We start from the raw sequence: 11,391 nt of genomic DNA, 5'->3' as shown, positions 1-11,391 counted from the left end.
GTTGATGATTATGATGCCGTAGCTTGGCAACAAATCCAATACCGCCAAAGGGGTAACCAACGGCCATCTATAGTCTTTTTGAATAATCATACAAACTAGCTTTAAGAATCCGGGCTTCTGTCACCCCCACAAGATCCCGAAGGTTGTAATATAATCTGCAATAATCCCTGAAGCATGAAAATTATTGAAAGGTTGCATAGGGCAGGTTCGGCTCCAGCACTTTTCTGAAGATGTGCATGTTGTCACCCAATTTTGTCAAGCCACACCCCCCACAAAAAAAATGAGGTCATCATTCACAAATTGACAAATTGAAAAAAAATCATGCAGACACTAATGAGGGCATTTCCTCCCCCATCCCCCCCCCAAAAAAAAAATTCACACGCGAATAAAAGGTCATCCCTCTCACAAATAAAGGCGCTTTGGATTCTTCTCCCCCTTTTTATGGGATGCGCCCGCATATCCCCCACCCCCTATGGATCCGCGCCTGCAGAGCAAGCAAGATGCTTTATAGGTAAGATATATGGTGGTATTGATCGAATGCATGGGCAACGACATCCTCTCGCGTACGATCGAGAGGAATATAAAATTTCACTATTCACAATCTTTCCCCACCCTCTATCTCTCTCTCTCTCTCCTCTCTTCCATATACCTACGGACATGACTTTATGTATGACCTACTTCTCTCTCTTTCTCCCTTACTTTTTCTTCTTTTCTTCAGTTTCATCATCTATTTTTTTAATCTCATAATCATTTGGGCCGACGACGATTCACGGCCAACCTTCTACTTGAGGATTCTCATTATCCTGTGGCTTGTCATGTGATGGGTTGAGGAAGAAAAACAAACTCTTTAATAATAATTATGCTTGCTTATATAGCGCTTAATACTTACTTTGTCAGAAGTCTCTAAGCGCTCTACAGTATATGCAGCATAATTACCCTGGCTTTAGCAGTGCAGCTGTTAAGCGCGCTGCGTTTCAAGGAATAAATTCCTGCCAGGTACCCATTTACCTCACCTGGGTTGAGTGCAGCACATTGTGGATCAATTTCTTGCTGAAGGAAATTACGCCATGGCTGGGATTCGAACCCACGACCCTCTGTTTCAGAGTCCGGAGACTAATCCACTGGGCCACAACTCTCCTTTAAGGTTGTTGTCAAGTGTGAACCATGTTCATTAATATTCAGCATACGCGCAAGAGGGAGGGGGATGGAGATGGAGAAACGAAGATATAGCATAGACGGTGAAATATTTTTGATTGCGGTAAAATGTAATCATAATAATTATACACAAAAAGCACGTGATTTTATGAACTTCGATATACCATGTGTACGGAGACACGGAGATTTCTATAAACAAACTAAGATAATTCAACCAGATATAGGCCCTATAAAAATTGAAATATCAGTCGATAGACTGATAGAGAGTTGAATGGATTGACGGACGATAGACATGATAGAGATATAGAACGACTGGCACAAAGAAAACGAAGGGAAATGTGATAGTGAGAAAGACTTATTCCCCTAACGGCTATTAAGATAAGGACGGCCATTGACACATGTGATTTAACATTTCACGTTATGCATCTCCTTCAAAGAACAGATCCCAAACCAAACAGATGTATGTTAATTTTCAAAGTACTGAGCTGAGTATAGTGATATGAATCTGTGCGCCATAAAAATCTTATTCCAACAACACTTCATTATCTCTGTCATTGAGTCAACGTTACTTTGGACCCGGGCATTGGACTTTACCCCCGTTTTCACTTCGACATTTGATTCGAGCAAACTGATAAATTTACACTTTATTTGCGTCATTTCATATTTTCTATTCATGTCGTTTCCCTCTAGCGAGTTTGATATATCTTTTGAAAAGACTTATGAATATGTATTTAACAGTTACCTTATAAGTACAGAACCGGGGTATGGCAGTGAGTCGTGACAGCTAAGTTGGGACTGCCTGGTACGACGGACATAAAGGCAGACATGGTTTATGGGTTTCACTGACACCCCGACTGGTAACCTGTTCATATGGTTTCGGGTGATTTCGCTCGATTAGAACCCATTTGCTTGATGTGAACTTGGAGCGCTTATCCAACAGAATCATGATTTTGGAATCAGAGCAGACTTGAATTTAAAAATAAAAAAATGTTACCTTGGAAGTGGGTGGGGCGGAGTAGATGGTGGATGGATGCATGTGTGTGTGTGTGTGTGTATTATGTGCGTGGGCTCTTGATTCTTTCAGTGTGGTTGAGTTTTGAGAATGAATAAGTTTTTCTCTATTTTTGTAATGTTTTTGTCTCGGTATTTTCTTTTCGGACTGAAGGATTGCAACTTTGCAGCAACTGTACAAACATTCCCGCTCTACCGTAATTGGAAGCGAAATTAAACAGATGCATTGAATTTGCTGTGAAGAATCCACTTCCGTCCTCTTCACTTCCGTGGAACACTAAATGCTAGATGAATGCGAAGAAAAAAAAAGTTCGTTTTTCATTCGTACATGTATTTGTGCCTTTGTATTCTATGTTTCGTATGACAATGTCTGTAACGGATGCAGGTCTACTGTCACACTATGATACCTACTCCAAACCAAGATGTACCATATCGTAATAGAGTTTGGAATCTGCATCGTCGGTGTAACTGTAGCATTGGTTCAACGATCGGCAAGTAAAGGAATCAAGAATGATAGCTCTCAGAAGATTAATGTCGCGTCCTCATGTTGAAGAAAGGTTGAACGTATCAAATCCATACAACTTGAAAATCCTTGCAAGATTTCTACGGTTCATCTTTGTTTCCCATATTCTTCTCGTCACACGATCAGTGCGGGCCCAACGCATTAGTAAGGTGTCCTTAAACCAGAATGGCTTAACGAGGGAAGAGATACGAAACTTTCCCGGAGTATATAGCAAAATGTGAAACATAAGCTTTCACGGGCAAGCTCCTTGGGGCAACGAAGGGTCATTTCCATTTTCTCTGTCTACTGTAACGTTGGACTTGTCTTTGAAGACATCAGCATCGTCCTGTTATCATGATTCCATCACGATATTTCTGATTTCTTTGAAGTAAAATAAAAATATTTGTTAATGATTCCTCTTGAATTACTGTTTTGATCACTCATATTGCCCATGATTTCACCACGTCTTCAAATCAAGTTTGAAAGAACGTGCCGATGGGTATTTAGTTGGTAATATGATATTTATTTTTGCCCCTCAAAGATCGGTCTTTTCATTAATTCCCAAAGGGAAATTTCGTCCTGAATCTTAACATGCTTAGTTTAAGACTTTGAAGTGATATATTCGATTGTTCATGCAGTGGTGTTGACGAGAGGTATTGATTACGAATGATCTATAGTTCACTCTTACTTAAGTATCTTTTGGCACGTTTGAAATCAGTTGCGCTAAAGATTAGCAGATATATTTCACTGGATGAACTTGCCACTAACAATTAAATGCTTATGACAAATATTCAAGAAGAACAAAATAAAGAATTCATAACAAGTGAAATACAGGGGTGGTATTCTGTAACTCTGTCATAACTTTTGTCATAACTTTTGTCATTTCTCTCCGAGATGTGACACTGCTATGATTGTCACAAATCGGTATTCTGAACATTGTCTTTTCCCTGTCATATCTCTCAAAGTTCCCACCCATCTTTTCGGAAGCAAACCAATCAAAATCATCGTTAGTTCCCAGTTGGAGCCCTTCTAGCCAATAGGAAAGCCCCGTTGCAAGTAGGGCGTATCCCCAAAACAGTTGCTGGCATCGCGCAACTACGCGTATATTTATGCGCTTAATTACAAAGAGAGACAGGGAGCTATGAAGAATTTTAGATGAGAAGTATAAAAGTAAGGAAAACAGAGAAAAAAAGGAGGAATAAATATGGAGGGCCTAACTAATTGTAGCATGAAAAAAATAATTTTGAAAATTGTCATGGAAGATGAGTGAAACTAATACCACAATCTAATCTAAATAATATAATTGTTTGCTTGACAGTCAGTCGGCAGGGTATCGGGATATTTGGTACTAAAAGATATGACAAAATTTATGACTGCTACCCCCTGTCATAACTTTTGTCATATCTTTTGCTTGTATAAAAGGATTACGCGCATTTAAGGCCGCGTATTTTTGCTGCGCGCTAAAGAGAAGAGACAAAATTTATGACAATTTTTGTGACAAAAGTTATGACATCCACCAGAATACCGATTTTGTCATATCTCTGAGATAAGATAAAATATGGAGAAAAGACAATGTTCAGAATACCGCCCCAGGTCTTTATCTTTCGTTTTACTAACATGAAAAATGAGAACGGCCTTTTATTGATATTCAGTTTATTCAACACGAGGACAGTAAAGACTCACTCGGTTTTGAGGAGTTTGAATGAAAGGTATGGAGAAAATGAGATCGGTTTATTATCAAATCACCGGATAGTTTTTTTAAGATTGACCAATATATAGAGCTTACTCAGAGTTCATACAAATAACCGCGTTGATCAGAAACTGAAAAGACTATCCCGAAGAAATAGAATGAGCATGATGAGGGCACTCAGGACAGTCGGATCATTTTAAAGAAATGTCCTCTGAAAAAAAAACCAGCAATGAAAAGATGCTCATGACAGGATCATTTGGTCATTGATATTACATTGATCACCGCCAGGCTACAGGCCGAAAAGGGGCCAGAGTAATAGTTATTCATTGTTCCCACGACTTCTACACCCATCTTGTTTTCCGTCGATCAATCCATTTCACCATTTCATTTTTTATTTTAACATGTTTAAAGGTCATTCTTAACTGTCTGACAGTTAAAATGTCTTCTCCTCCCACCCCCTCTCCCATACTCTTTCCTCTTCACCCTTTTCCTCTTCACCTCACCCCTCTGAATCTGGATTTTCCCGGAACACCGATAGAGGGCTCATGTCAGTAACGTAGTCTCTTCTAAATAGTATTTCTTGATAGCAGAACTTGATGAAGCCGATACGTGTCCTTGCAAGGACAATAGAATACATCGCATTATAGTAATTGCTTCTTGGTTTTTCTATTCATCTGCAGTAGATCGCCATCGGTCATATCACATTAGCAGTCCAAACATTGTGTCTTCATATTTTTGCTAGATTATGTTTTATTTCTTCTCAGATTTTGTTGTTTCTTTCATCTGGGGATGTTAATTCTCTGAAAGCCCTCGCCCTCGAGTCCCTCGACATTTGCATGCATTAAAAACCGGCAAACCAGTCGCCGATGCAAAGTCAAAGATTCGTTGGAATTGCTGTCTGAACATTGGACGACAAAAAAAGCTGCTGTGATGCCTCTGAAGCGCAGTATGATTAGTTGAGAATATCAGTTTAAAAAATAATAACATGTCGTGGATATTTACTACAATAATATTCATTAGCCATCTTAAAATAATGTTTTCTTGAATGGGTCGCGAATGTCGGCATCTCAATATAACTTTGCACTTTTAGATTTCAGACACTTTTCATGTACATATTTTCTTCATTTTTCGGTTAAAGATCGGTGGTCTTTAATTATGTTCGCTGCCCCCTCAGAACCCCTGATAAGGAACATGCGGACCCATTTGGTATACCTCGGGGGCTCCAAACTCATACCCTCAAGAACGGAAGTGATGGAAGTTACTTATTAAGTGAGAGGGGCATAAGAACGAGATGGCTCTCTGCAAATTAGGATGAAACTTGAATTTGACATGAAAACTGACGCATGAAATGAGGGGCTTACATAGGAACGGAGGAGAACGCGGGTTGGGTCAATGAAAAAAGTGAAAATCATGTGCCTGGAACGGCCGGCAAGGCGTCAAAAAGGGCGACACATAGGCCAGAATTCACTAAGGTGGTTTTGAAAACCCACGGTTGAGTCCATGGTTTTTCCTGTATAAATTACCCTTAATATAGTGCGTATCTGGCGCGTGTATAAAAAATTCCACTGCTGATGCGCGCTTTTGTCACAGTGCGCCAAATTGACGCCTGTTGCCATGGTTAGATACGCTATTTTATTCATGAGTCATGTGAGTGAAAAGTTGGGAGTTTATTTATCTTTTTTTCAAAAATGAAAGAAGGATGAACAAAGTATTCTTTATTGCATTATACGAGCAACAACGAGGAACATAAGTCTAAATAATATCACCGCCTAAAGTATGCCAAGTCAAACCTCAAACTAACCTGGATTTCTGCCATCAGTTTGAAATTATATGTAGAGAAAATAACAAACTGAAGAAAATCAATATATTCCGAGGAAAATACACACAATATATGTATCTACCCAGCGTTTATGGAATGGGGCAGTAACGTGTACGAATTATTCCAGACATTGTGTTTGATCGAGTTTGCCTTTTACCCTAAGGATCCATCAAACAAAGTCTAATCCGTGTGTCCCTACAAAAAATCCCAAACTAAATTTGACCCATTTCTCGGCTTCTTCTAGCTAACAAGAAATAAACAGGGGATCACCTTACAAAATTAAGTTGAGGGGGGGGGGGGGCAATACTAGCCTTCATTTTCTCTTGCTCACTTTTCTTGAAAATCCATTTCAAAATGTGTCCATTGCTTTTCTACCAAACACACTTCAAACTGCTTATTCCCCGCGGTCATTCATCGAATTCATCGAATTTGAGTGCTTTTCAGTGTAATTGAACACCCAATTTCTACGTTTTTTCCAACAACATAACCTATTTGAATGTAAAAGAAAAAGAGCCTTCCTGACGTACAATGGAAAACACGAAATATCAAAATTTGTTTACGCTTGAACTTTTTTTTCATTTTCGGTATATGTCTATCGAAAAGATTCATGTGATATTCTTTAAGTTGAAATTAGGTTAGGGTTCACGATAGAAGATCTTTAGTTTTGCATACATCGATGTATGCAAAACTAAAGATCAAGCACCGACACCTTACCAAACAAATTATCTATCTGCTATTTGATTTCAACTTAAAGAATATCACATGGATCTTTTCGATAGACATATACCGAAAATGAAAAGAAGTCCAAGTTCAAGCGTAAACAAATTTTGATATTTCGTGTTTTCCATTGTACGTCAGGAAGGCTCTTTTTCTTTTACATTCAAATAGGTTATGTTGTTGGAAAAACGTAGAAATTGGGTGTTCAATTACACTGAAAACATATTATTATAATCATAATTGTTTCATTTTGTTCATACTATGTGAATAATATATCTCTTTCGCAATGAAATAAGTTGCAGCCATGAATATCTAATGCACTTTGTTCTTGAAGGAAACAAGTGAGGATATGACATCATCAGTTTGCTCATTGAATATTCATGAAGATATGCCTAGAACTGTTTCACTGGAATAATGCACAATCTTTCAAATGCCATAACTTTGCTATTCCTTGTCCGATTTTGATCAAATTTACAGTGCTTTGTTTTTCTGATTTTTCTTAATCTGTTTAAATCATATTATTTTCAACCTGGAGTACCCCTTTATGAAGATGGCAATTATCGTCTTGTAAATTTTCGATATCATGCAAAATTCTAAGGACCTGCTTTAAAAGCTTTAACAACACGATATGGTAGAAAGGATTGGAAACTGCTTTTATTCATGTAGTCATATATAAAAACATCTTCCATCAGGGTAAGAAGTCGGTCAGCTCGTAGGATGCTTACCATAGAGGTGCCGAATATCAATAATCAAAGAAGAACACACCTTACAGAAGAATATAAGTTATGTACACCCGTCATGTCATACGAGTACATAAGGATGAATCAATAAAGAACAAATAAAGGATGACTGACAGAAATAAATTTATGGGAGATGGCAAACGAGACAAGATAAAGGCTAAATAGTCCAGAAAAAGGTAAATTACCATGTTATCTAAAGGAAATTTTACGTGAAAAAAGACCCTATCTTTGATATTCTTGCAAATCCTTTCAGCAGTATAGGCTCCCAAAGGGAACGCTACGGTCAAATAAGTAGCCCAAGGATTCGGTCGAGATTTCTCTGGATGTGTTTGTGTGACATTTCAAGATGGCAATGCTAACGATTGAGGATTCTATTTAGCGCCATCTACATCGGTCATAGATCTGCACAATAACAAATTCTTCTTGCAGAGCTCGATGTTATGGCATTCCGAGTCGCTAAATATATTGGTGTCGCTAAATATATTGATGTAGCCCGGGTTCTTCATTATTTTTCACTGAGGGTCACACATTATTATTGAAATAAAGTACGCGGGACCACCGGATAAAAATACACGAGTTCACTATCCTAAAAATTAATCACAAAAGTGATCAGTAACGCAATGAGGCAAAACAATTGTGGGATAGAACATCACACTCTTAAAAATGTTGGGCAACATACTGTCCACACAACATTCGGTTAAAACTTTGTCAAATTCTGGGTAATTTCAAACCAATAATGTGAGTTTTGGGTGAAAACTACACTGAATTGTGTGAAACTACTCCTATAGTTGGATACAATTTTAACTTATTGTTATCTAGACAGTATGTTTCCCAACATTTTAAGAGTGTACTTATGGGGACCCCCCCCAAAAAAAAATGCGATGAGCGAAGCGAGCGAGCTAAATTTTGACCATGAAAATCTTAATTTTTGTGATAGATTTTTATGACATATTCAGTAAATCCAGTCATCTTTGAACCCTTTTGTTTCCTTCTTTTTGTTTAACGGGCGTCAAGCGGCCCGCCTCCCTTATACGCATGTGATAAAACATTTCAATTCATTTATTTTCTCTTTCAATCTTTTTACATTTACAATGATAGCTCAATATACATATTTACAAAATATAACATTTAAATCATTTTGTAACACAATAATACAGACAGACAGTGGGAACAACCTTTTTTAAAAGAAAACGTAATCCTATTAATCTTCTATGAGAAGAAGACGAAGACACAGTGTCAGATGAATTTCTAACTTCCAAGTAATTTCATGTTTATCAATTTTCAATAATAATAATGATAATAATACACATGATTTATAGCACACTTTTCATCTAATAAGTTGTTCAAGGCGCTAACAGAACAAATAATTCAAGAAGAAAAAGTACAGGTTCAAACCTAAACAATGAATACGTAGATTATCGGGAAAACTCTAAGTATATCAGTACAGTTATTATCAATAGGGACAGATCGATGATATATGTCTGTACATTTCTTTTCTCATGGTATATTAGATGATTACCTTCATTATTTTTAACTTACTTTTTTTTTTACAGAACTTTGTAATAATTTTTGGCGGGCCGCAGATTCAAAACAGGTGCTCTGCAGCGAATAGACATTTTGAATATCTTCAAACAGTTAAGTAAAAAAAAAAGTAAAGTTAAATCGGCATCCTGGATGTGATGTCCACGAATTACACGGTATTTGTGTCGTGAAAAGTTGAAAGTTTAAAAATTAAGAAAAAGGGGGATAAAGGGTCTAAACTCTTGTTCATGTGTCCATATTTTCTATTTCGATCCTAGAGCATTTCAATCCTAGAACACTAATGAAACACCTACACTATACGCTTTGCAACTCATGGCGGATAGAGGGTGTCTGTATAAGGAAGGACTGTTTTTTTTTTGTGTGTGTGTGTGTGTATTTGAGTTTTGTCAGACGTGTATCAATCAGATTTACGTCTGCTGGGACCGACCTTCAACGTCTCCATCTGAAAGACGTGGCCATGCAGGGCTCGAACCTCTGCATGCATTTGTAACTTCCCAACAGCTTGGATCACAGGCGCACGCCACAACGCCCCGCAAATAGATGCGGATTTTGTAGGGGGGGGGGGGCGGATTGCATGAAATGTTAAGCAACAGATAAACTTCCGAAGACATTGGGTTGGAGCTATATGTACTGCACTTAAGCTCTTGGCTATTATCAGCATATATTCAGCGCGGTTCCTTCCGGTGCAATCCATGTTTGGAGAAAAATTGTAAAAATCAATATATAATTCTTTTTTTGTATGGTTTCATTTACTGCATAATCAAAGTGTTTCATAAAGTAAGTAAGGCCGAATTCCTTTTTAATTTCATATTCGTATAGGTCAAGACCACATCCCATATATTGAATGATCTCTCTTTACTAAAGATCACAATATTCAAATTCGCTTTTATTGCCCTATTATAATACATCTGTAACGTTCAACTCAAAGGTCAAATCTAATATCCTAATATCAGTCAAACATTATAGAACTTTTTTTGACAATGAAAGGAAACATAATATGAAATGGATGGGATAGCAAAACGTAGAAAAGGAAATCATGAAATGATTTTTACAATTGACATTTTTACTCATATTCCAACACAAAATCAAATACATGACATAACACTCCAATTCATTCATAACGCACACAAAAATCACGCATTTACCTATTTGCACACACGCACACATTCATAATGCATGATAGGTTTCATTAATCTTATCTGACATCCCAAGATATGAAAACCTACCCCTGTGTAATATGGAATCAACCATTGGCCTACTTATGAAACCTTTTAGTTTGTTACGTAATAAGGCCTTGAAGCGCCTTCGTTCGTATATATATATTCTAATGAGCAGATACATTTCCGTTAATTCCTTTTTTTTTAATTTGGATTTGAAAGTATCTGTTTCATCATTGGGGATACATGTCATGTATATATAATTTTGGACAATCGCATGTATACCGTGTTTATAAAGTGATTGACAGATCACTTGATACATGACTTGTTATCGTCGAAAAATAATTGTTGGAATAAAGCACTTTCAACCTTGTTTTATTAATATTGATGTAATATGTGGACTTTCCTACCGCATTCATTCTGTGAAATTAAATGTCGTGATCATTAGCAGCTTCTTTTTGTTATTTTAATAATAGCGGAACACCTAACAAAGTAGACTTCCATGCTTGTCTATCTTCCGACAATTTTTGACAGTTTGCTCTGGCTCTCCACGAAACATGATCAGGAATGATATTGAATGGCCACCCTGAACATGTTCATCAACAGACAAACGAGGATAATTGTGACCTGAAATTTTTCAAAAAAATTAATGAGACTTTAATTGAGCTTGAAAAGCGCATTTTTATGATGTATACCTTGTCAAAATTGATCAACAACATATGCTGGTTGAATGTCGAAGAAATTCAGAGAGAGAGCTTCAAAAATTAAACAGAAAACATGATTTTCAAACAAGAATTTCGAGGTTCACTTCCATGATATGTGCACACTTTGTACACTGTGTAGGACTCATTTCGGTGGAACCTCACAGTATTAAAATAAAACCTCCTGTATTTCGACTTATTTAAACTTATACAACAATATTATGAAAAGAATAATAACATTTGTACCAATTTTCTTATTTTGACTTTTTGAAGACCATACTGTTGTTCTAGCTATTTACCGATTAATCCCCTGACGTCTTCTTGATTGTTTAAGAGCGGCCAGTCACAATTGCTTCA

Source organism: Lytechinus variegatus, chromosome 2 (assembly GCF_018143015.1).
Source record: "Lytechinus variegatus isolate NC3 chromosome 2, Lvar_3.0, whole genome shotgun sequence".
In the NCBI taxonomy this organism is placed as follows: Eukaryota; Metazoa; Echinodermata; class Echinoidea; order Temnopleuroida; family Toxopneustidae; genus Lytechinus; species Lytechinus variegatus.
Note: the sequence above shows the minus strand (reverse complement) of the source record.